The sequence below is a fragment of the Grammomys surdaster genome, unplaced genomic scaffold (assembly GCF_004785775.1).
Source record: "Grammomys surdaster isolate TR1022 unplaced genomic scaffold, NIH_TR_1.0 185, whole genome shotgun sequence".
NCBI lineage: Eukaryota > Metazoa > Chordata > Mammalia > Rodentia > Muridae > Grammomys > Grammomys surdaster.
Genome location: NW_021604630.1, coordinates 11,564,056 through 11,591,161, shown reverse-complemented (window position 1 = coordinate 11,591,161; position 27,106 = coordinate 11,564,056). Strand labels below are relative to the sequence as shown.

At 41.1% G+C, this 27,106-nt stretch overlaps 1 long non-coding RNA gene across 2 annotated transcripts; it reads right to left on the bottom strand.

Moving 5' to 3' along the window:
• Positions 1-771: 771 nt before the first annotated feature.
• LOC114621928 lies at positions 772-11,344 on the bottom strand. 2 transcript variants are annotated; one of them, XR_003711496.1, is made up of 4 exons: positions 11,270-11,344; positions 9,585-9,707; positions 4,675-4,706; positions 772-2,232 (listed from the first exon to the last, which is right to left on the bottom strand). It is a non-coding gene; the product is annotated as an uncharacterized LOC114621928 (long non-coding RNA). The 2 variants fall into 2 exon arrangements; XR_003711497.1 differs by lacking the exon at positions 772-2,232 and adding an exon at positions 5,523-5,590 and having other exon boundaries at positions 4,669-4,706.
• Positions 11,345-27,106: the final 15,762 nt, after the last annotated feature.

Here is a 27,106-nt window from a genome sequence, read left to right as displayed (position 1 = left end):
TTGGACTTGGTGTAGGTTCTTAGAAGCAACCAGACTGGTGTCATCATTCAACACTCCTAGTTAAGCACTCCCTCAGTTCCTCCTGTTTAGTCTGGCTCATTGGGTGTTGCCCATAAAAACAGTTTGGCTTTTGTAATCACCATTAGAGCAGGCGTGTGACTAATCAGCCAGCTAGGCAGCACGGCAGTTATCTTCTGCGAAATGAGTCTCCTCTTCCAGTCTGTGCTTCTGTCCCTCCCTGGTCTCTGATGGCCTCATCTATATTTGCTCCACAGTTGAGACTGTTTATAAAATTGTTTGCTTTTTTTTCTACAAATGTATTCTATATTCTCTTGACAGAGTGAAACTCACGCCACAGGGGAATTTGAACATGTTTCCAAAATACTACCCAATTATGTGGACACCTGGAGCAGGGAAGCTCTTTGTTCTCTGCAAGAGAACTGCAGGCCATCACTCACAGAGGGAATATTTGCCATGTGCCAGAGATGGTTCATGTTTCTAGCTTCTAAAACTAAGGTTTGAGGAGGAGCAGTGAAGTGGCTTATGGGTAAGAGTGTTTCATGGCCTGCTAACCTGAGTTCAAGCCCCAGCTGCCATGTTGGAAGGACAGACAGAACTAACTCTTGCAAGTTGTTCTATAACCTCCCTGCATGCACGAGTGTGCAGGCACACACACACACACACTGTGTGTGTGAGAGAGAGAGAGAGAGAGAGAGAGAGAGAGAGAGAGAGAGAGGCACACACACAATATTATAATAATGATAATAATAATACTTTGCAAGTAAAGTTTATTTAGAGTTAGTTTTACACTTACAGAAAAATCACAAAGACTGTATGAAGACTCCATATAGTCTGTATGGTGCCTCCATTACAATAAAGGGAACGGCATGATAGTGCATCAGTAACCATGCGCTGTGGTTGACAGTGAAGACTTTCATGCCTACTTCTCTGGCTTTGGCCTATTGTTGTTCTGGGATCCCCTCTAGAAGGATTCATTTTGATTGCCAATTTGGTGGGATTAGAATCACCATGGAAACAAAACTCTAGGCATATCTGTAAGAAAGTTTCTACATAGGGTTAATTGGCATGAGAGGACCCACACTAAATGTTGCACTATTCCATGAGCAGGTGCCTTGAACTACCAAAAAAAAAAAAGTGGGTTGAGCACCAGTGTCCATCTCTCTCTGCTTCCTCACTGGCCATGCATGTGACTGGCTGCCTCATGCTCCTGCCGCCATTAACTCCCCCACAGCAATAAACAAACCCTTACTTTCGAAAGCTCAGCAGTACATAAAGTAACTAATATACCACACAAACACTTATGGTCATCCCGTCCCACTAGACTCCTGCTCACTGTGATGGATGATACTTCTCTTCCACATGCAGTCACTGTGTCTCTCATGACAGAGAGTCTTTTCTCTCTTACTTAATCTTTTCTTGTCCTTTTTTACTATCTCTCTGTAGTCCAGGTTGCCATTGATCTCACACTCCTTCACATGCAGCCGTCAAGTGCTGGAATTACAGGCATTGCCACCTTGTGTAGCTTTGGGCTTCAATTCTTCTTGAAAGGTTTCACCCTTCTAAGGAGTTTCAAAGAATGTCCCTCAGTGATACGTTTCTAGAGTTTTTCTAGACAGTTTTTCCTAGAGATTGCAGTTAGTAGGTATTCCTCTAAGGAAGCCCCAGAAGGCAATATGTCATTGCTTTCCCATCTTAGTAAGGCTACCTAGCATCCGCATGACCTGCCATTGCTCACTGACCTCTGGTCACTTGGCTGAGGGAGCGCTTGTCAAATTTCTGTTTTAATTCTTGTACAGGAAGCCACTCCACAGCCCACATTTAAGTTGCAGGGAGCTATGCATTCCTTCTTGAGGCAAGGTATTTGCAAAAATTATATGAAATTCCTACTTATTTAGTCATTTACTTATAACTAAGGACTCAAACTTTTTAAAAATACATGGAATCGTAATCCAATACTTCATCAGCTTCGCTATCTTTCAACTGTTTTGGCCTTTCGGTAAATTTCCTTGTGTTCAGAGAGTTGGAAAGAAGGGAGAGCACTTCCTCAGTCTCTTCTTCTACAGGATGCGCCATCCAGCCCCTTCTTGTATGTTAGCTGCCCGAGTCCTAGAATTGGCCATTTGTCCAAGGATCCCTGATCCTTTTCCTGGGGTGAAGTCCTGGCGGTCAAGTCTGGCTGCTGCGGATGGGCGTGGCTGCTGAGTGTCCTTGCTTCAGAGGGAAACGAAAGGAAATTTGCATGTACACATATCGACTAATATTTCTACAAGTATCCTTTCACCGTAACATACATTCATAGAGATGTGGCCATCCCTTGCATCACGACCTCCACCAGTCTTGCTTCTTTCCCTGGTTCCCAGTGAGACATCTGGTCCCCATCCTCAACTATCCAATTGTTTAACTAGTCAATTCTAGTACTCAGGATACTAATAACAACTAGTGTTGGTGGATGGAAGGCAGCTTTATCAACTGAGGTCATTAACCGCGGTGTCTCAAAGACATTACTCAGTATGGCTATAAGCCAGGGATCACTGGATGATTCTGTTACCCACGAAGAAGGAGAGATAAGAAAAGGCAGTCAGTGTTCTCCACCCAGCATGCACCACAGTGGCAAGCCGTAAAAGAGAAAAATGCAGTGTTTTTGTTTAGAATTTTAGCTCAATTTCTAGGACATTTTGTCTCATTTTTTTTCCTTCCCTGAAATGCAGTCTTTGCTACAATATTCACCTCCTTTCCTCCTAACTATGATGATTCAGTCATTACCCACCCTTCACAGAGCCAAGAGGACAAATCTTAATGAGTTCACCATGAGTTGGAAGGGCCAGAGGGCACAGCAGGGACGGGTCAGCACATAGCCACTGACTGACTTAAGACTTAATATATAAGAGGAAGAAAACACTGTGGGAGGGAAGGTGGGCTCTTATTGCCCACCTTTTGTGAGGTTCACAACCCCACTAGCCTATGATTTTGTTTATTAAATCAGGTGTCCTTTTTTTTAAAAAAAAATCTCTTTATTAAATCAAACATCAATGTGGTATTCCTACTCAATGGCAATTCTTAAAACCAAGCAAATGAGTATTTTAGAAAAGTTGACCTGATATCTGGAAAAAATATGGAGCACATAATTCTACACAGGAAAATACAAAAATTTTCTTCATGTATGCTATAAGAGTTTATTTTATTTTCTTTTGTTCACTTTTTTTACACTGGAGATAAAATCTAAGACCTGAGCTATCTTCCCTGACCCTTGAGAGTTTAAGGTTCCAGAAAGCACCATGGAAAAGAGGCTTTGGAAATTCACCCACAAGAGTCTAAGCCTGACTCTGTCATTTAACAACTTTAGAAAACCAGGCAAAAATTATTTGCTGTATTATAAATTGATATTAGACTAGCAAGTATAATTTATTAAAATGGTATTTAAATGAGAAATTCTATTGATATTAGAAACCATATAGGATAAAATCATATATTGAACTTATAGCACAGAGAGTGTGAAACTAGTGTATGCAAATTTATGTCATTAAAGCGGAAGAACACTCCCAGAATAGAATGTAGGACTGAGACAACAACCTGGCTAAGGGGCTTTAGGAGAGTGTTGTCAGCCTTGGAACTCCAAAGATGAGTGAAGTTGGTTAGGCTAAAGACAAAAGAAAACATTCACAGACTGTAGAAGTGGCGTAGAAACGTGATGGAACAAGAAGAGAGGCCCCCTTCCTTCTCACAGTGAGGGGCTGCCATCACAGCTGAATCTACACAGAACCGAAAGGAGCCCCCAAGTTGTTTAGTTCACACTGATTTGGGGTTTTCTCCCCCATCTAGATGAATTTAATTAATATAGATTTTATTGATATCTTTTCCTGCCTTTCATCCTCCTGGTACCCCTCAAAATATGTGGAGACATAATTTTTCATCATATAATTCTTTTTGTGAGATGTTCTAAGGATTGCTAAGAACCTAAGTTGAGGCTTTGTGCTGGCTAGTTTTATGTCGGCTTGACACAGCCAGAGTCATCAGAGAGGAGGGCATCTCATTTGAAAAGGGCTTTCATAAGAATCAGCTGAACACTTTCTTAATTAATGATGGATGGGGCAGGTCCCAGTCTATTGTGGGTGGTGTCATTCATGGGCTGGTGATCTTGAGTTCTATAAGAACGTAAGCTGGGCAAGCCATAAGGAGCAAGTTAGTAAGTAGCACCCCTCCATCATCAGCTCTGCATCAGCTCCTGCCTCCAGGATCCTTCCCTGTTTGAATTCCTGTTCTGATTTCCTTCATTGATGGACTATGATAAAGAGATGTAAGCCAAATAAACCCTTTCCTCCACAATTTGCTTTGATCATGATGTTATCACAGCAATAGTAACCCAAACAAGGACAGATATGAAATGGGATCTCACCAAAGATCGCCTCTAGTGGAACCATAAACAGTACTGAGTACAATCACTCACCATCCTCAACGAGCTTGGATTTATTTATTACACAGTCTTACTCTGTAGCCCAGGCTTGCCTTGGTCCTGTGATCCTCCTACTTCAGCCTCCAGAGTGTTGGGATGACAGGCACAAGCTGCCATGCCTTCCCCACAGGAGGTTAGGAGTAAGCCAAAACAACGGTACAAATTTAGGTCTTGTTTCATTTATTTCAAAATTACATGCTTACTGAATTTGGAGAGAAATGTCAAGTAGCATAACCTGTAAAAAAAAAAAAGAAAAATATATATATATATATCTGACCTATAATATATATATATAAAGCAGTGGGCCAGTGAGGTGGCTCAATGAGAAGAGGAGACGACTCCAACACTGACTGAGTTCTATCCCTGGAACCCACATAGGGGAAGGAGAGAACCAACTCGCACAAGTTGTCCTCTGACCTGCACACATGCACTGTGAGGTGACCCACATACGTGACCTCACCCACATAAGGTGAGTAATTGTAGACAAAAATTTAAAAATGTAAAGTGTAAAGTACAATAGTGTATATATATATATGTATATATACATATATATATATATATTATTATATGTTTGGGGTCTAAAATGATGAGAATATTAAGAATCATCCATAAAAGAGTGTTCTCACTTTAATAAGTAGATTTTTGGATTCTCTCTCTCCCTCTCTCCCTTTCTCCCTCTCATCCTCCCTCTCTCTCCCTCTCGCCATCTCACTCTGTGTGTGTCTGTATCTCTGTCTCTGTCTCTGTCTCTGTGTCTTTCTCTCTCTCACACACACACACTCACACACACACACACACGTATGCACACACACACATTCAGAATTCCCTCTTCCCTGAGGATTTTGATACTGTTTAGGATTGGGGAATACAGATTGCTGTTTATAGAAAGAGTGGAAATGGAGGACAGCAGCTAATAGTTGCTAGGTGTCCAGTTCAAACGGTTACCTAGCAACAGCTTCAGATCAAAGCTGAAGTTCAGAAGCTTGACTGAGCTACACACTCAGTCTGCTAACCATTGTCCCACGTGTACGGTTTTTTAAATCAGACCTACCTTTGGAGTTATATGGGCTGACACTCAACTGACTGACTCTCATCTTAGCCTCTGACAAGGTGAATGAGCTGTGTTGATAGAAAACCACTCAGGTTATAAAGGAGAAACCTGACAGTAGTTAGAGCCAAAGCAAATACCTTTCAGAGCTGGAATGTAACAACTATATAACTCACAAGTAGGTTTTTTTTTAAAAAAAAAAAAATCCACTATTAAGTAAGAAAATTAGCAGTTTGCTTAAAATCACAAAAGGAGTCAGAAAAGTAGGTGTTAAATAAAAATAATTTCCACTGCAGTTAAAAATCACTCAAAGAGAACTCTTGCCAATTCTCAAGGCCCCAGTCTTAGTTTACTTCTAGGAAACTAAAACAAATATCTATAAAAGGATAAAAGTGAAATCCGCAGTGGCTGAAATGTGTAATATCTGTACCCTGCCATTAAGACACACCTTCCTTTTATTAAGCCTCTCTCCCTGTCTATACCCATTTTATACCCATGCCTCAAAAATATGACAAATATTTTACCTGTGTGATTTCTTTGTAGCAGCTTTTGAATTGGAGCCTAATCTGAAAGGAAACCTCGTGGCCAGATTAAAACTCTATTTCTCAGACTAGGTATGTTAGGAATAGAGTTTCCACAAAAAGTCAAGGTCAGGGGATTCACATAGATACTTTCCATACCAAATTCCATAGTAGAATTATGACTAAGACCTAATGCTGGAGACAGCCTAACTGCCTATGAACAGATAACTGGATGAACAAAATGTGACATATACACACACACATATGTGTACATATATATGTATAAATACATATACACATACACACACTTGTATGATAGCTTATGAAAGGGGAAGGAAGTTTGACGAATGGTTGCATGAAAACCTTGAAGACACTATGATGTGTGTAACTGTCATTGCTGGGTGATGAAGGGAAGGGACAAGGGGGAAATCTCTAATGGGAGTGGACTTTCGGTTAGAGAGGTTCCAGTGATTGACAGTAAGGGCTGCACACCGAAGTTAACAGGCAGTGCTGATCAACTGGGCATGATTAAAATGTAAATTTTATGCTGTGCATTGTTACTACAATAAAGAAAATCCAGTGTACTCATTTGGTTCACACCAAAATGTTCCATATTCTACAATGTTCTGGAATGGATCTTTAAAAGATCTTTACATTACAGGGAAAGAAAGATCTGCCGTGGCTGTTATATACTGTGTCCCTGTTGCAGGATGGACTACAGTGTTTGTGAAGCAAACTCGCTGCTTCATTCTTGCTGAGATTCTGATAGCTTCTAAGCAGAACTTTCAAAAACAAGTCACGGTTCTATAGTTGACCTTGATTATAAAACTTAATGTTCATGTTTTTCTCTCTGTGTGGTAAAATGTATAGACACACTGCCATTTTTATTCAGGGCCATGGGTTAAAAATGCTTGGTTATGGGCTGGAGAAATCGCTCAGTGGTTAAGAGCACTGGCTGCTCTTCCAGAGGGCTCTGGTTCAATTCTCAGCACTCATGTCGAGACTCATGAGCACTCCAATCCCAGGAGATTCAATGCCCTTTTCTGGTCTCCTTGGGCATCAAGCATGCATGTAGTACACAGACATGTGTGCAGACAAAACACCCATACACATAAGTAACTAAATAAGTAAATAAGTAGATAGAGAAATGGATAAGTAAATAAGATTAAAAATAGTGATTGATGGGATGTCTGGGATTGTAGCTCAGGGAGTACAGTGCTAGCCCAGCCATGGTGCATGCACAGCCATGTTCAAATGTGAACGCTGCATACAGCCAGGCATGGTGGCACCAACATATCTGTTATCTCCATTTTCAGGAGGCAGAAATGGAAGGATCAGAAGTTCCAGGTTATCCATGGTTCCATAGCAATTCCAAAGGCAGGTGAGCTATGTGATGCCCTGATTCAAAATAAAACATGTACAAACAAAAAATAATTAAAGATTAAATTGGACTTTTAGGTTATTGTGTTATTTGCATAAGTCATTTTCAGAAAGATTTGTTTAGTTAAAAAGTGTGATTCTGCTCCATTCCCTGGGGACTCTGCCTATTGATGTGGACTCAGCTTAGCTCTTTCTCACCAACCCTATCATCCTTCATAGCCCATCTCCATTCCTTTCTGTTGCCCAAACCCAGAAACGGTTTCTACCGGGGATTCCAAGTGGCAACACAGGGTTAGGACTCAGAGCAGTGTCTCACTCAGCTATCGTCTGAGAAGCTTCTTCTTGTAGTTAATGATAATTAACAGAGAGATCTACAACAGGACAATGTGCAGAGAGATACTTTGGAACATTCAGTGCTAAATGGGGTGTCTTCATGAGACCCCTCCCCTCGGTGAGCTACCCATAAGAGGAACTGGAAAGATTGTAAGAGCCAGAGGTGATAGATGACTTCAAAGAAACAGTGTCTCCCAGACACAACAGGACCCATATGAACTCACAGAGACTGTAGCAGCATGCACAGAATCTTCACAGATTCAAACCAGACAGGGTCCAGCACTGAGAGATGTGACATGCATGGACTCCTACCCTGAGTCAAGAAGCTATCTCAGTTGACACCTCGATTACAAAAGAAGGATCAGTTTTTTTGAAATGGAGTCTTAATGGGCATATTAACCATACTTCAGAATTGGTGTTTTTGTAGACGTTTTGTCTCATTTTGCTTAGTTTAGGCTTTTTTTTTCTTTTTTTCTTTTCTTTTTCTTCTTTTTTTCCCTATTTGAGTGTGTGTGTGTGTTTCTTGATTTTTTTCTTCTTGTTTTTGTTTCTGTTTGTTTCATAAATAGAGAGAAAGGATGTGGAGTTGTGCAGATGGAGAGGTAGGGAGGTTCTGATAAGAGTTTGAGGAGGAAAAATTCTGATCAGAATACACTTTCTAAAAATTTTTTCCAATAAAAAGAGAAACTTCTTTAAAAGCACAATTCCTTCTTTTTATATATGCAGATAGATAACTTTTTCTGGTTGGAAATTTGAGGAAGTGTATAAATTATAGAAAAATCAGGAAATCCATCAAGGTTCAAAATATCCTCTGGGGCATATTGCAAGGCCTTTCAGCATTTTATCCCAGCAGCGTGGTAGACCAGATGTCTACTTCCACAGTTTGTGCTCATTAGAGCTCTTTCCTGCAGGTCAGGCCCCAGGTTTACTATGCTACATCATCAACCAACTTCCTTGCCTTCTTGGTTGTGTTCAGCCAATGGCCCTGCTTCACAAGCCTCCAGAAGGACTCACTTTCAGGAATTTGGTGTTTTCTTCTAGAGCCCTCTAAAATCCCATCTTAAAATGGTGATTTGAATATAAACTGTTTATTACAGAGCCAATCCCAATAAAATGTGGTAGGAAAATGAGAAAGTGAAAGAAAATAGAGAAGCCCAGGAAAGGGGATTGTCAAGCAAACTTTCCTTAGGGTCAGCTATAGTTTAGAGGTGAAGAATGAGTTGGTCTGCTTAAGAATGGGATGTGGGAATATTTGTGGGCAATTCTTTGATTAAGGCTTTCATGAGTGCATGAAAAAGCCAGCAGTGAGAGGCTGCAGGAGCAACTGCACATTGAGACAAGAGAGCAAAGAAAGCTGAACAATGGTATCCTGAGTCCTGGCCTGCTTCCACTGAAGTCTCAAAATGAGCTGCTAGAAGGCCAGTTCCCATGTAGTGGCATGGGTAGTTTGGTGGGGCCAATGCCAGAATGCTTCAAAGAAAGAAAAGGAGGTCATAAGTACCCACAGCTTTTTAACAGTGAAGTTTGCTTTGGAAAGAAGGGAAAGAAAAGACTGGAGCAGAGACAGCTGATTAGGACAGGGTTAAACTGTTGAAAGTTTTCTCCATCTATAAGAGCTGGGGATAGTCTTGTGGTGTGTGTGTGTGTGTGTGTGTGTGTGAGGTGTTTTTTATTTTGTGAGACAGGGCCTTCTTTTGTAGCCTGGCCTCAAACTCAAGATCCTTCTGACTCAGCTTTCCAAGTGCTGAGACTATAAGTGTGCATCATCACACTTGGCTGGCTAAGACAGACAGAGACAGACAGATGGATACACATTCACACATACACTCACACTGTGCCTCAGGTATCCAGTAATATCTGAGTATTGTTTCCAGCTGTCAGCCCCTCTGTTCATACGTGCAGCCAGGAGGCAATCCTCTAGAGATCAGCTCAATGCAGAAGTTGTTTGTGCTACCTGAGAGGAGGAAGGACATTCATGAACATGAACACCCATGTTGACAAAAAGGCACATGATCTACTTTATGCTCCAGTAGTTCCAGCATTAAAATTATTTAAATTACAATCAGCTTTCCTATGGCAGAAGGGTTTTGTCCTAGAAAAGACATTGAAGCTAAAATAGAACAAAAAGAAACAACAAAACATTGAGGATAACTGATTTGTCACACATTATAATGAGTACAAGGTCAAAGTCTTTTTTTTTTTTTTTGGTTTTTCGAGACAGGGTTTCTCTGTGTAGCCCTGGCTGTCCTGGAACTCACTCTGTAGATCAGGCTGGCCTTGAACTCAGAAATCCGCCTGCCTCTGCCTCCCAAGTGCTGGGATTAAAGGCATGCGCCGCCACCACCGCCCGGCTTTTTTTTTGAAGGTTAAAGTCTTATTACATCTACTTGCCTATCTGGTTCCTCAGACTAATACAGGTGACCATCCTGAAATCTTCCTCAAATTTCCCACCAGAGACTTGTGGCCTTGATTTTTCAGAAAGGGACTCTTTAGTAGCTATACAAATGAATGACACCCAAGACAGAGTGAGAATGAGATCCTTAGAGTTCAAGACATTATTGGAATTGATAACATGGTAGGTAGACCAGATGTCAAAATCACTGGTTTGGCCACCCCTAGTAGCCTTTTTCTCTACAGAGAAATGTAAGCCCTAATATGACTCCTATGAGGTTACACAAAGCAAAGTGAACCTATGACATAGAGAAGCCCAAGATTATGATACTTAATAAGAAGTTAAAAGACATAGCTTCTATGATTAAGCTAACTGATCTTGGAAGTAATCAGGGCTTGCAGGAGTTCTGCAAGAAGCACATGCATGGGTATGCATACAGCTAAACATTTGTTCTAATGGGGCAACTATTTGCAGCTTACAGCATTTCTAATCTTGATTACTTTGCCTATGGTTTTAAGTCATTGTGGTCAATGTGATGAATATTTCATGAGTGACATGAGACACAGTAAATGGAGATAGGTGCTTTAATTGCATAGAGTTATTGTGAAAACAAGTTAGATAATGTAATATAAAAACAATTTCCAGGCTCTATAGTACATAATTATGAAGCACACCATTTACTTGCTTGCTTCTTGAATTCCTCCTTATGTATCTTTTGTAGTGACCATGTATTACTCTAATTGAATTGAAAACAGCTTAATCATTGCCAAATTGGTCTTTGTTCTTGTTTTCTGCTATCTCAATATTGCTATTTATAAACATCTCTGCATAACTAGCATTTTTTCCTTTTGAAATGCTTCCTTAGGATGAATTCTTGGAAGTGCAAATAAATGGTGCCTAAATAGAGTTGAGACATTCTTGCTCAAATGATGAATGCCTTCTTAACATATCCAAACAACCAGTTAATTATGATATACCACAATTCAGATTAATTAAGAAACTAATTTTAATCGTAGTGATGTAAGCAAGTCAGCATATATATATATAACCAAATTAAGATAATTTTCAAGACAGGAAGCATATACAATAGAAGAACCCTGGCCACAGATTAAGATTTGACTTACCAGTCCAACAGTGCTATTAACCAGATACATGACTAGACCAAATCCAATTTACTTAACACACTCTGTCCTTAGTTTCATCCTCTACAAAGTGGAGTCCAAAGTCTTTTCTAGATCAAATACTGACTCCATGGGGAACAAAGGCTCTTCTCTTCCAGGTAAATCATCTGAGGGCAAATGACTGATAAAATTCACATATGACACGAGTAACCTTCTCAGATCAAAGAGCATCTCAGGGCAAAGAGTTTCCAAGTCCTGTTATTATAGTATGCTATCATAACACCTCAGTGTGTGTGATTCCGGCAAGTGGTTGGTGACCTTTGGGTGGAAGAAGAGAGGTTTCCACTCTTTACACATCAACAATTTAAAAGAAATGGGTTGAGAATCCCACGGTGTTCTCTTTAGTGTGGGCGAACAGGAATCAGGCCACCCTGACCTCGTGGTCAGGGAGACTGCCAGGAAGCCTGAAGAGCCTCTGAATGCTGAGACAGCACTCTTGGCAGCTCTGAGAGGAAGCAGAAAGGGTAGTATAATGAGTTAGTGCTAAGAGATGAGGTTATAGCAGGGACTGAGTGTTCAGTTAACCCCTGACTGTCATTATCAAGATCTTTGAAAAATGGCCGTATAATTATTTCAGAAAGAGCAAACAAACCAAACAACAAATAAGCAATGTCCTCCCACCACAGCCACGCCCACTCCCACACGCCCTCTCACCATAGCCATGCCCACTTTTACACTCCCTCCCACCACAGCCACACCCACTCCCACACTCCCTCCCGCCATAGCCACGCCCACTCCCACACTCCCTCCCACCATAGCCACGCCCACCCCACACACTAGTTATATTCAAGTTTCATTCACTTCAGAGACACTAATACTCAAGATAAGTAAATAAACTATAGCCACAAGACGGTAACTCGGTGGTAGAACTCGTGCCTAGCAAATAAAAAGCCAGGCATTCTATCTCCAGCACTGCAAAATATAACTATTTGAATAAATTATGATGTCTATGCTTCTTAATTACTATTCCTCAGATTCAATTCTGGAGTTTCATGTCTATATTTTTCTCTATTGCTTTGGCATGGATGCTGAATCGAAGACCCCAAACTAGAGGTCATCTATAAAGACAAGGTAATCGACATCTACAAAGACAATGAGTGATGAACTGTCACCAAACCCAGAATCTCTGGATTATCCTGACCATCCACTGCCACCTTTCCCTGTAGACCTTGGAGCTCCAGTTCTGAACTGATGTCTGGCTGGCTATGTGGCTTCTGATCACTCCGTCTGTTCACCTCTGCTTCATGATTATCTCCTTTAAACCCTAATGCCTTCCTCTGTTCACTCTGGCCTTCCTTACACTCCATGAAAAACAACTTGCTGTGAGCTTTGGAGTGCCTTTGCCTGGCCTATATCCAGAACATTCTTATTCCTGCTTCTGAGTCTAGTAAATACTTACAAATGGCTACCTTTGAAGTCTTAGCTAAAACATCTCCTCCAGGGCCACTTTAGCACCCAGACAATTATAAACCCATAAGAGCTGTGTGCTTTGAAGCCCAACATTTTACATTGATTTGTATATTTTAAGTGTTCAGCCAGGATTTAGTAAATAATTGTTTTGATACACACTGAATATGTATATACATATGTATATGTGCTAGTAATCATATCACCATTTACACTCTAAGTAAGTGTGAAAGACAGATGATAAAAGAATGTATAAAACAGTTGTGGGTTACATTCAACCATGTTTGTACTTGTATTTGTTTGATAGAAATTCATATAGAGCAGCAGTTCTCAACCTTCCTAATGCTACAACCCTTTAATACAGTTCCTCATGTTGTGATGACCCCCACCATAAAATTATTTTGTTGCTACTTCATAACTGTAATTTTGTTGTTGTTACGAATTGTAATACAAGGTCTTTGGGGGGATAGGACCCAAGATTGAGAACTACTGATCTAGAAACAAAGCAAAAGGAGACCAGATGACCTAAGATATCTTTCCTTTCCAAGGATCTAAATGATTCTAAAAGGACAGTCTGTCAATAACCCCACTCCTGACACAACCTATGAATTTTTTTTATATTTTCTTTTCAAGTTGTTTTTTAACTTCATTGATTTGTTTTGTATTAGGGAGGGGGTGCTTTAAAGTGTAGAATGCAGAAGACAGCTTGTGAGACTCATTTTTCTCCTCCCACCACAGGAGACCTGAAAACTGAACTCAGGCAAACCAGCTTGGAGAGAAGAGGCCTTACCTACCAAGCCATCTATCTCCCTGGTCGTCTCCTATACTTCTAGCAACCTTGAATTCATTTAAATTAACAAATTGTTCTTAAACACATTCTATTACTTCTTAGGAAGTCTAGGACTGATTTACTCCTTAGCGCAAGTTATTCTAAGTGTGAAGCCCTCTGCAGAATGACTTGCCTGGAACAGTAGGCTCTGAAGAATCATGCTTTGAATGAAGGAGTCCTTCCAGGAATCACAGACGCAGTTGAAATGCTAATCTGGGCCTTTGGACATCAGTCCACTGTTGGCCCTGGTTCCTAGCCCATTGGAACATCATCTCTATGGTGAGGAGGATCCTGGACAGCCTCGTGAGACAAAGAAATCTCAAAGGCTCTGTTCTATGTCTTTCATGTTGTTGTCCAATTCAGCTAAGCTTCTGTTGTATTTTGTTTTTCACCCATAAAAGGGAGAGAATAATAGTAAATCCTCAGGATGTGAGAGCTAAAGTCTATTGTGCCTTTGGGCTACTCTGAGACTCCAGAGACTTGGCATGCATAAGTGTGGATTTGCAGGCTACTGCTCTGACCCGAGTGTAGTGCGGGATGGTTTGATCAAACACAAGGAGCTTGGGAGGTGTGTCAGCTGGAGAATCCTGATCTACTGAGCTATATAGTACCATAGCTGATCCAAGATAATCATGAACCCACAACCTGCCAAAATGAACCCTGCCTCACTGGATTCCGGAGTCACCCTCTTCCAGTAGAGGATCTTTCCTATTCCTAGTGAGCTGAGCTGGGAAGCATTGGTGTGCTCTACAGAGCTGCAGAGCATATGAAAACTTTGTACTCTGGGCAAGAAGTGAAATCCCAGAAGCAGTAGCACACCTCTGTAAATGATCAATCTACCCATCTCACCTTTGGAATTAAAGCTCACAGAAAACTTCAGTCTCCGAGAATATAGAGTTCCCACCCCACCTGTGCCAAGCCACGCCCTGTTAGATCAGGATTCTGTAGATGGTGCTGGAGAATGTTCTTAAAGCAAGCTTCTAGGACGTCCTGTTTTCCAACATAGTCTCTGGATGACAGTATTAGCATCACTTGGCAATTTATAAGAAATTCAGACTCCTGGGCTATGTCCATACCTATTGAATCCATAGTTTAAAAGATGATAACAAAATACATACAAGGTATAATTTACCATGATGCTATTTTTTAGTATACAGATAAGTAGGTTCAAGTGTGTTCACATCATTGTATAACCCATTTCCAGGACTCCTTTTACTATACAGAAATGAAAAATTGATACCTGTTAGGCAAGTCTCCATCCCCTGTCCCCAGCCTCTGGGTTACACCCAGAACTTGGATTTTTAATAAGATTCACAGCTGGTTCTTATGCCTGTTAATGTTTGAGAAAGAGGAACCAAAGTATAAAAAAATTAAAAAAAATTACACAATCCAGAGCTTTGACTGAGTTTGGGGAGGCAGCCAGGCCATTTCCATGGGGCAAAGTCAGAGGCAAAACAATGGAAGTCAGTCAGTGGAATTAATCCAAATACCTCTGGGTAATTCTGGTACACAGTCCAGCTTGACAGCATTGCTTTAATGATTTTCTATTTGTTAACCACTGCAATTACCTAGATACTTTACAACCATATCCATACCAGAGGTCATCTCAAGCCATGTAAGGCACGTAACTAGAGGCAGGGCCTAGGCAACTTTTTCAGAACTCCCAGGGATTCTAGGAACTCAAGACTATCTATCTATCTATCTATCTATCTATCTATCTATCTATCTATCTATCATTATATTTAGGGCATGTTGTTTATATGCATGTATGTGCATGTGTAAATACTATAATCCAAAATTTCCTTTTCTGTGATGCTAGCCAAAGCCACCAGGGCAAATTAGCAGATGGGAACAGATTACTCTGATAATTTCTACAGCTTTGACTTGCACACCAAATCTGACCAACTCCACCACTGCTTAACCTGCCTGGGACTTTAACTCATAGTTCTGTGGTCACCAGTGATTTCAAGTTTGCCAAGATAACTGCACTTCATCACCACCTGTAGACACTGGGCAAAGGTGACTTTTGGAACCTGGTTTAATAATGACTTGACTCATGACTCTTTTCTCTGCATCACTGAGTCTGTTGGCATCATCAGTCAGAACGCCCATGTGTATTCTGTGATGGCGAGTAAGACAATGGGCCAGACAAAGTTTAGAATTACTGTTGTGGAGAGAAGAAAGAGTCTGGTAGGCTACAGAGGATTCTACCATGTATGGTCATTAGAAGAAATGGTGGCTCTAGGCTGGGCCTTGGATGTGGTCCAAGTTGTTTCTGCTCAACCTTCTGGCCTGAATGATAGTTCTAAGTATTTCAAGCAAGTCAATGGAATTGCAAACAAATCTATATTTGTCAAAAATAGTTCTTATTAGATGTAATTAAGTACTTTAGATGTAAACCCCTCCTTCATTGTCTGCCTCTGTGTGTGTGTGTGTGTGTCTGTCTGTCTGTCTGTCTATCTGTCTCTCTCTCTCTGTCTGTCTGGTATTCTCTGTCACCCTCTGTCTCTCTGTGTCTGTCTGGTACTCTCTGTCACCCTCTGTCTCTCTCTGTCACTCTCTGTCTCTCCCTCTATCTCTCTGTCTCTCTATCTCTGTATCTCTCTCTCTCCATCATTCTCTGTCATTCTCTGTCTCTCTCTGGGTCACTCACAGTTTCTAGAGATCCTGCTGCCTCTGCCTCTCGAGTGCTGGGATTCAAGGCATGTGCCATACCTGTCATTCTTTCCTGTCACTGCACTCTGTTTATCTTCCTAGCATCACTTACCACACTCAGAAGTTCACATACTCATCTGTCTGCTTTTGCTAAAATAACAGCTGTGTCTGTGTGAGATCTGGTTGGTTGGTCTTATCTCTTTCCCTCACAGAGTCTCATGATAACTATTCGAATGCATGAAACAAATACACACTTGGTAAACTAATGCTTTGTTTACATGTTGTGCCTCTCAATGACCTGGTAACCCCAAACTAACTGTGCCAGCTTCTCGTTGCTGTGACAAACTATACAAGATAAATATACAAGATAACTTATAAAGAAAATGGCTAAGTTTTGGCCCATGGATTTGGAGGTTCCAGTTCATAATCAATCGACCTATTGTTTTGGGTCTGTAGGAAGGTCTGTCATGATGGAGCAAAAGCCTCATTCAATAGCCAGAAAAAAGAAAAAAAAAAAAAAGGTTCTAAAGTCCCACAGTCCCCTCCAAGTGCTGGCCTCTAAAGCTCACCTTCCACAAGGCCCAGCCTCTCAGCATTCCCACAGCTTGCCAATAGTACCACCATGCCAAGCCTTTCATGCATTTGTCTTTGGTGGCCAATACCCAAATCGCTGCACTAAGACAGAATATTCTTGAGAGACTGCTAATCCTTGGGAATGGAGAGGATTGCTGTGGTGGAAGGAGACAGTATTTGAGACAGGGGAGGGCTGCTTGCAGCAGTCAGAGTCAATGGAGACTAAGCTCTGCTTTCCCAACGGGATATGCTGACATAAGGCACATCAGAACACATGTTAACTCTTACATCAACAATTGGCATATTTCCGCTCATCATTTTTTGTCAAATCTCCTGCCCTTAGTTTCATGTTAGCTCTTCTTTCTTATCATGGTCAGTACACTCCCTTGAACACTATAATAATGGCTCTTTAAGAAAACTCATACACTGTATAATAGATTTCACTCTAGCATTTCATTGAGAATTCTTGTAACTATTGAAAGCTGAAAGATCTATTTAACTTATTTCTCAGCACAAATATAAATACCTGCTTAGACAGAAATCTTGCTGTGGGCTTTGCTCTGATCTTGGCATTGAGTTCTGTACTTGGATAGACACACGACTCTGGGACTTATTTTCTAGATCTCAGAAGAGTGAAATAATTCACACTGGAGGCAGTGGTTGTTCCTTGAATATTTCTTATAGTGATACATCTTTATAAAAGTATCTCTTGAGCCTTCCGAAGACTTAACATTTGGTGGGCCTCACAGCAAAGTTAACAGTAGTCCTTGGGATCATTTAGGACTAGCTACCTGACTTGCTGTCCTACTGTGTTCTCAACCTGTTTAAATTTCATCTGCCTTAAAAAAAGAACAGTGTAGCCATCCTTCTCAGGCCTTGGATTTCTCATATAACCATCCATAACAGCCTAAGCTAATGTATAGTTTTAATCTTAAGTTATGTACTCTTCCACATTCCTGACCCAAAATATGCATGTGTAAACATGTGCACTACGATAAGCATTTTACTGAAAGCAACCGACATGTTGGAAACAACCCTTATACAATAAATATCCACCAGAAATGCTGGAAGCAACCTACAGATACAGCTTGACGATGTCTATTTTCATATCTCTGCTCATCATTGACTGAGTACATCCATGTTGGTTGGTGTCTTAGTCAGGGTTTCTATTCCTGCACAAAACATCATGACCAAGAAGCAAGTTGGGAAGGAAAGGGTTTATTCAGCTTATACTTCCATATTTCAGTTCATCACCAGAGGAAGTCAGGACAGGAACTCACATAGGGCAGGAACTTGGAGGCAGGGACTGATGCAAAGGCCATGGAGGAGTGCTGCTTACTGGATTGCTACCCTTGGTTTGCTCAGCTTGCTTTCTTATAGAACCCAGCCCCACCAACCCAGGGATAGCACCACTCACAATGGGCTTGGTCCTCCTCCCTTGATCACTAATTGAGAAAATGCCTTACAGCTGGATCTCATGGAGGCATTTCCTCAAGGGAGGGTCCCTTCCCTGTGATAACTCCAGCTTGTGTCAAGTTGACACACAAAACCAGCCAGTACAGTTGCGATCAATTAAATGACTTCTTTCCCTGTAAAACTCCACTAAAGATTTCTGCAAAGAGTCTTTCATCCCTTTCTCATGGCATGCTTTTTATGCTATTTTAATAAACACAAGAACAAGCCCTTTGTTATGGATAGGCACAGATCCAGGCACAGGTTCAGACGAGATACAGGCAGACCAGGCATGTAACCTGAACAGTCATCAGATAGGCATACACAACAGAGTACAGACAGGCCAGTAGCAACAAACCACAGGTAGATAGAAGATACAGTGAGGAAAGTGGAGAATTCGGATTTGGGCTCTAGGTCAAATTAGTCCATGAGAATGTTGTTTTCATTCCTTAATGGGAATTTACTCACTCTGGTGCCTCTCAGGTTATCTTCAGTGCATTAATCGATGCAACATTCGTATCCCTCCGAGTAATGTCCTCTAAGATACTAGGAGGTTAGACATAGGTCCCATACATCCTAGGAAAGTGCTCTACTACTGACCTGTATCTCAAGTAAATTCAGTTAGGCTTCCTGGCTAGCAAGACCCAGGATTTTCCTGTCTTAACTTCTCAAGCATTGGGTTACTTCTGCAAGCCACAACACCTGGGCTTTTACATGGGAGAACTCAGGGCCTCATGCTTATGTGATAAACACTGACTGACTGAGCTATTTTTTTCCAACTCCTTAAATACACTTTAGAAACTTTTGTCCTGCTAGACAATTTCATTTATTAATTTTCTTTTCATGTACTATGTTTTGATCATATTTTCCCTTCCTAGGTCTTTGCAACCTCCAACCACCTTACCCAACAAACTTTGTTCTTTCTCTAGTCCACAAAAAAAAGACACACAGACACACAAAAATCAAAAGAAAAAGAATCCATCAAAACTGAAAATCAAATAGACAAAAAAAAAACAAAAACAAAACAACCAACCAATAAGTCAGTAGGGATAGCTGATACGGGAGGGATGATCTTGACGGACTTCTGTGGACATGAACGAAAAATATAAAGACCTCACACCACAGCTTCCTGCAGTACCATGGTAGGATGTAACGTTCATCACATGTATGAATACCACTGAATGATTGAAGTCATGTATATAAATAGGGAATCATTCAGGTTTTTATACCAAACAGTTTTTGGGAGTCCCTTTTTAGAAAACTTAAACTGAGAGTCTTAATACAAACCTGTGCAAGTTAGAACTCCTGGGCTCTAAACTTTTATAACTCCTTTATATATCTGTGTATCCATTTTTTATTGTTATTTATGGTTTATAGATAATCAAAGCAGGGAGCTTGAGAGATGGCTCAGTTGATAAAGTGTTCGCCAAGCAAGCGTAAGAACTTGAATATTTAATCAGCAGAGCCCTGCAAAAGAGTTGGGCAGGGCCGTCCATGTGCCTGTTATCCCAGTCCTGAGGAGGCCGAGACAGGAGGTCCCTGGAGCTTGCTAGTCAGCCAGTCTAGCTGAGTTCACAAACTCAAGAGTCGGCAAGAGACCCCGTGTCAAAAAAAATAAGGTGAAGAAAAGCACATCCTACAAACCCCTCAAAAAACTAATTCTTTAAATTAACTTTTAAAAAATAAGGTGGCAAGTGATCAAGGAAGACCCTTGATATCAGTCACTGGCTTTAACATTTGTTTACACATCTAATACACATACGCACCACACACAACTAATCAAACAGGGATCATATTATGCATTTCTATGTTATGCTGTGCTGTGCTGTGCTATGGTACAGTATGTTATTCTATGCTTTGCTGTGCTGTGTACATGCATACTGTTCTGTGAACTTTTGCTTATGTGTGTGTGAGTGTGTGTGTGTTTGTGTATGTGTGTGTGTGTGTGTGTGTGTGTGTAAGATTCTCATCTTTTAAAGCAATTCAATAGTTGTTCCAATATTCATTACATATAATGATACGTCGGTGATTTCCACAGTTTGATACTCTGGTTGGGTGGGGCATGCTTTGCACAACAAGAATATGATAAGCCTAAATAAACAAATGTCTGTTGAATTGGTGCATTGTCCTGAGCTTTATGTTTCCAGATTTAACAGGGATAAAATGGCCTGAGGAGGTGGAGGAGAGAACAGAGCACACTATTCTCTTCCCGTTCCTGGATGCCCGTCAGCTTCTGTTTATCCTTCCCCACCCCCATCCCTGTCCTGCTTCCTCCAGGCCATCATCATCCAGCCTAGCAAAGGGTGGAAAACATCACTGAACAGGTTTGGCCAGAACACAAGACGGTGGGTTGGGAACATGTTCTTGATTTCACAATTTCAATTTCGTGTGGTAGATTTCTTGAACATTCTTTCCCCAGGCCAATGAGAGTGTACTCCCAAACATAAAGTATGATTGAGAGTGGCAATCTGAGGAGCTGGAATACATTTAGTTATTGAAAACCTTAGAAGCAAAAAATATTAAGTAAATAAACAAATGTGTAGTGTGTAGTGTGTGTGTGTGTGTTTGTACGCTCGCACATGTGTCGCTGAGTATTGAACCCAAGGTCTCCTGCACACTACACAAGCAATCTTTCCCTTAACAACAGAGCTAGACTATATATTCTTGTTTGAAAGATGCACCAAAAGGCATAGTTAGGTTTTTTTTTTTATTAGAGACATTCTCTAGCAAAAAAATCAGAAGACTGTACTAGCAAGAAAGACAACAGTGTTGAGCTATAATGTCAGAATGTTGACTATATATTAGTCTCCTCCTCTCCTTTCTTTTCTCCTTCTTCTTGTGCTAGAGACTGAGCTCAGGGCCTTAGACAGGCTAAATATAAGCTCTACCGCTGAGATCCATCCCTAGCCTAAGTTCTGATGTTTTAGATGAGGAACACTGTATACCTACCTTCTTTAATAAATATCTACACCATGCATGGACAACAGTGGTCTATGGTGCCTACCAATTTTTCTTATTTCCTGCCTCTAGAGTCTCCTGATCTTCTGGATGGAGTTTCCTCTTTCTGTTATTGGGTTAATCATGTCCCCAGACACAAAAGGATTTAAGTAGATTAGCATAAAAACCAGAGGAGGCGATGTCTGGTGCGCTTTTGTATTTTGTTTGTTATTGTTGTTGTTTGTTTTTGCTGTTGTTTGGGTTTTTGGTTTTTTTGTTTGTTTGTTTTTGCTTTTCAGGATCAGGGTTCTGGTGCTCAAAGTGCTCAAGTGGCTATTTGTAGGGATCAGGATAGCCAAAAAAAATATTTTAAGCTGAAGAAATCTGAGAAATGGCAGGAGCATGATTACCCTTCTAACTTGCACAAGACCTTTTCCTTGAAGCAGACTGTAAAACTCACTTCAGATGTACCCTCCCTATTCCCAGAGAGAGGGAAGATCTTTACTCTGAAGATGCCAAGAAGAATCTGAACCAACAAGCCCTACCAAAACTCCACCCCCAAATGTACCACCTTTAGGTCATACCTCCTTTGTCTAATCACACATCCCCATGGCTAGCTACCTTTTAATGAAACATGGCATTAAAAAATACAGAAGCCCATTCACTTCTTCACAACTCCATTTCCTGAAGAAGGCTCTCATGCCATATAAAGTTGTTTAAAATTTGTAAACTTTTCTCATGTTCATCTGTCTTCTGTTACAAATACTTTTCATTATGAACCTCCTAAGAGAGGTTGGAATGTTATTTCCTTTCTCTACACTTCTGTAGTGTGTACTTTCACCAACACTGTGAGCAAATACCCAGCATGGACAACTTAAGGAAGGAAAGATGTGTTTTGACTCACAGCTCCAAGGGATTCTGTCTAGGATCTCTTGACTTCATGTGCTTAGACACAATATCAGGGTACTGGGTGTGTGTGAAGCAAGAGAACGATTCACTTCATCGCTTCAGACCAAAGGCATTGAAGAAGGAAGATTTTTGGTTTTCTCCTGGTTGCCCTTACTCTTGCTGGCAACTTTATCTAGACTGCCTCTGAGGAATATCTTCACTGACTTCAGAGCCTGCTTCTTTGGGATTCCATTATATACTGGAGACCAGCTGAGATATTCAGCCTTATGGACTGAATGAGTATCGGATTCTTGGACTTTCTACTAAGAGACATCCATTTTACCACAGCTATAAGCCATATATATATATATGATATATCACATATCATATATCCCTATACAATAAGTAGATGATGGGTGGATAAGTAGAGATTCATTCTACCCATTCTGTTAGAGGCCATTGTGAAAAGCTGTGAAGATGGTACCTAAGTTCCAGTAGAGGCACCAGGATACTGAAGCTAGCCAGGACTGCAAGCTATTTTCAGAGAACAAATAGGCATAGGCTGAACTGGCTCAAGAGACAAGCTATATGTGTTGAAGGTGGCAGAACTTGAAAGGTAGAACCAACCAAGCCCACAGGAGCACAGCTGATGGCATCCTGAATCCCAGATGCTGCCCATTGATCTAAAAGATTGGATGCTTTCCCTGCTGCAGTTTGGTCTTATTTTGGTCCAGGCATTCCTTACAAGTTCCTGCACTCCTTCCTTTTAGAATAGGAATGTTTATTCTTTGCCATTTTATGTTATAAATGCAGGATACTTTTCATTTGTTTTATGAGCGCTTATAAGTAGTAATTTGTCTTGATGCTCAAAAGAGACTTTGAACTCTAACTTTTTTATCTGTGACAGGGTCTCACTGTGTAGCTTTGGCTGTCTTGAAACTCACTGTGTAGACCAAGCTGGCCTTGAACTCAGAGATCTGCCTGCTTCTGCCTCATGTGCACAGCAATTAGAGGCATGCACAGCCATGCCCAGGTTGAACTCTACCTTTTGAACAGTGTTGAGAATATAAGACTACAGAGTGTCTTGAAGCTAGAATCAATGCATTTTTGCATTATGAGATGGCCATGAGCTAATAGAAATCAGAGCGAGAATAATAGTACAGCTTAAAGTGATACGTTTGGGTATCAAGTTGATAAGGGGTCAATGTGTGGTAGTTAATTCTCATCACAACTGATTGGATTAATACACACTAAGGTATTTTAGTGAGAGTGTTCTAGAGAGGTTTAACTGAGCGGACTTACTCTGAACATGGTGACGCCATCCCATGGGCAGGAATTTTGGACCAAATACTAAAAGGCAAAGTGGGAGCCAGGTGATGCTGGTTCAGGCCTTTAATCCCCACAGTTGCAAGGCAGAGGCAAGAGGATGTCTGTGAGTTCAAGGCCAGACTGGTGGTCTACAGAGTGAGTTCCAGGGAAACACGGTGAAAGGGGAAAGTGGGAAAGGCCAATGAACACCACATTTCTCTCTTTGCTTCCCGACTGAGGATATGATGTGAACAGCGATCCCCTTGCTGCAGCTTCTGTGTCTTCCCACTCATTCTGCCCAGACTTAAGGTGTGATCCAAACTCACATCTGTCACATATTTTATCAGAGCAAAGAGAAAGTACCCAGTGAGGTCTGAGACTTAGTCAACCATGTGTGTAAGCTGAAGTGCTGCCTTGCCATCGGAGTCTGACTGACTCCTGAGGGAACTTCTAGTTCGTTTCTGTGTCTGCTTGCTGAACGGTGGAGATTCCCAGGACAGAATCAGATAGAGCCACATGGGAACCCCAATTCCCGTGTGAAAGGCGTCTTCCTAGAACCATCATTTGAGCAGGACCATGAACTCATCAATTGCATGAAGAGGTCACTTTATACTGTATTATCACTCCAAGTCTGGGGTTGTTGATCACAATGTTAACCTTGTCTGACTAATTCACTTCTTACCTCTGATCCTTCCTCAAAGACACTTTTACTGTTGGGACATGTTTGGGTTGGGCTTTCTGTTGTTGTTGTTGAGAACATGATACCCCATCCTTTTCTGAACCCCACTTCATAATCACACTGTGGCTTTATGGTTGTCTGTTCATTCAGTTCTCTCCTCACATTCAAAGCCAGCAAGCATTCTGAGAGAGAGGATTCTGTTGTGTTAAGGGCTTAGCTGGCAATTCTGATTGGATGCCCTTACCCATTTCCTTTATTCACTAAAATAATACATTGTTTCTCTACTGCAAATGTCTTTCCATTTAAGGATTGAGTATAATCGCCTTTGTGTGTATTCTGATCCTAGCTAATAATTTAAATGCTTCCTGATTATGTAATAAAAGTTCTAGCAGCCACTTAAGTAATATCGTAAGATATGAAAAGGGATAAATTAGGCAGAAGTACCTCATCCTCGTTTGGGGGAGGGGTCATATTTCTGGATCTGTGCACTCATATTTTCTGTCCCTTTAACTTTAACAGGAATTAGAAACTTGGGAATCGAGTGATAAAGATTAAGGAGACAATTAGAAATCCAACTTCTGCAAAGCATTGTCTATGTAAAGCAAGTCATATCTTGCTTTATAAGGATCACACCCTTGCTCCTTGCTATAATCTTATTCACAAGTAACTTAGTATTGAGGAAGAGTCAAAAGTCTTCACAAACAAGCTCCAGATCCTATCTGCATGTTCTATCTACTAAGGAGCCTCCCTCCCTCTCTTCCTCCTCTCTGTCTCTCTCTGTCTCTGTCTCTCTGTCTCTCTCTCTCTCTCTTTCTTTGTGTGTGCACATGTGAGTGTGTGTAAGAGTATATTATGGGTGTATGAGTGTGCATGTGTGTAGGTACATGCAAATGTATCTACTGCTTGCAGAGACTAGAGAACAACCTCAACTTGGGCACAGTTTACTTTATAGTGGATGGTTTCTTGTTGGTGATTTTTTTGTTTTTAGGTAAGATTTGTCGGTGGCCTAGATCTCACTCATCAGTTTGGTTATCTGGTGTTCTGTATGGTACAGAGAATGATCTATGATAGCCATGCTTTTCATTTTCATTGAGTGAGTTTATCAAGTATAGAGTAAGCCAAAGAGGCAGTATGAATAATAAGTGGTAGATAGGTGGATAGATTGTCATCTAGGGAGACAGCAAAACATTATTGTGCCTGACACTCAAAATATCGAGCAGAAATCTGCTGAGGAAGCCCCTTTAACGAAGCGAGTTGGTGTTCCTGATGGAGTCCTAGGCAGAGCAGAGTGTTCCTTTGAGTAAAGCTTCCAGGTAAAAGAACAAATAACAGCAGGAAGGTAACATCATCAAAGTAGGAGCTTAGAAACACACAGAAGAAAGTGACTAGGGAATCCCTTTTAAAACAATCAGCTGGAGTTTTGGGGGATTTTTGGAGACACAGACAGAGCAGAGTGTCCCTTTGGATGAGAGTCCAAGTCAAAGAATGATAACAGAGATACCTCACCAAATCAGTCTTCTTTCAGAAACTGACTTGGGAGATCGAGTCAGTCAGCTGAAGTTCCTTATTGAGCTTTGTAGCCGTGACAGAGCTTTTCATGTCGGAACTTTCATTTTCTCTTTCCCGCTGCAGATATTTTTATAACATGGGATAAACAATAGTAATTTCTGTTGGAAATTGTCTTCCGGCTGCTCTCAGGAATGATGATTTTATTCTCAAGTCATTTTTACTGTTCTATTTCCTCCGTGTCACAGAGTTAGTGCGACCAGACCATCTCCTGTTGAATTATTAATTAATTAATACATCTCAGCACAGGTTTGCTATCTGCCTCAATGGTTTATATTCTCAAATGAAAGACACACACACACACAGCCTTTATATTTTAATATGCCATGTGCAGCACCGTAGCTGGTCTACAGCCTAACCTCCCTGCTGCTAGAGTCTACCTCCTGCCAATAATTCCGAGTCACTGCTTACTATATTCTACATTCTATCTTGGCTGTTCTAGACCCACTGGGTCAGTCCTCTGGTCCTTGCTCTCCCTGATCCTTCACATGGTGGCTATACTTCTCTGTCTGCCCTCTTCTCAGGCATGGTGTCTCTCTTCTCCTCCACAACTGCATGGCGGAACTCCTCTTTTCTCCTCCCAGTCCAGCCTAGAAAATCCTAAAATCCCTCGCCTCTGTCCTCCCCAGCTATTGGCTGCTAGCATCTTTATTTACCAATCAGAACCAACTAGGGGCAAGTTCCTGGGAGCTACATGCAGACCCTCTTGTGTAAATAGTTTTTGGGGGGAACATAACTAGCATTCGTAATACTAGCGGCTACATCCCCAGATAAGGGACCTTCGGAGACACATTGAAACAAACGTGCTTGGGTGTAAAATGATGGTGTGGAGCCGGGCAGTGGTGGCGTACGCCTTTAATCCCAGCACTTGGGAGGCAGAGGCAGGCGGATTTCTGAGTTCGAGGCCAGCCTGGTCTACAGAGTGAGTTCCAGGGCAGCCAGGGCTACACAGAGAAATCCTGTCTTGAAAAAACAAAACAAAAATGATGGTGTGGGGTGCTAAGATACCCTGCCTCTGTAGGTATAAGTCAGCTTCTCAGTGAGCTCAAAGAGCCCATGATAATATACTAATAGAATGTATATTACAACTGGCTAGCCAGCTAGCCCCAGTCTCTCACTTCCCACATCTGAGATTACAAATACCTGTTTCTTCTTATGAAGCTTCTGGGTATTAAACTTGAATCGTTACACTTCAAGGCAAACCCATATCTACTGAGCCATCTCTCTGCCCAAAGCTCTTTTCTTTTCATGGTCTTCTTATTCACAACCTACCCTAGGAAGCCTTCCAGTGCGACCTGCTTTGTCAGCCTTGATGTATGAACCTAATATGGATGATGTATGAGCCAACTGTTTTAATAACAAAAAGGGAATTGGGATTAGTAGATTAATTCCCTTCTTGTTTCCTATCTCCATTTCATGGTGCACTGAAAGTACATAAATCATTAAGACAATGTCTCCATTTCCAGCGAACTTGAAGTCTCATGAA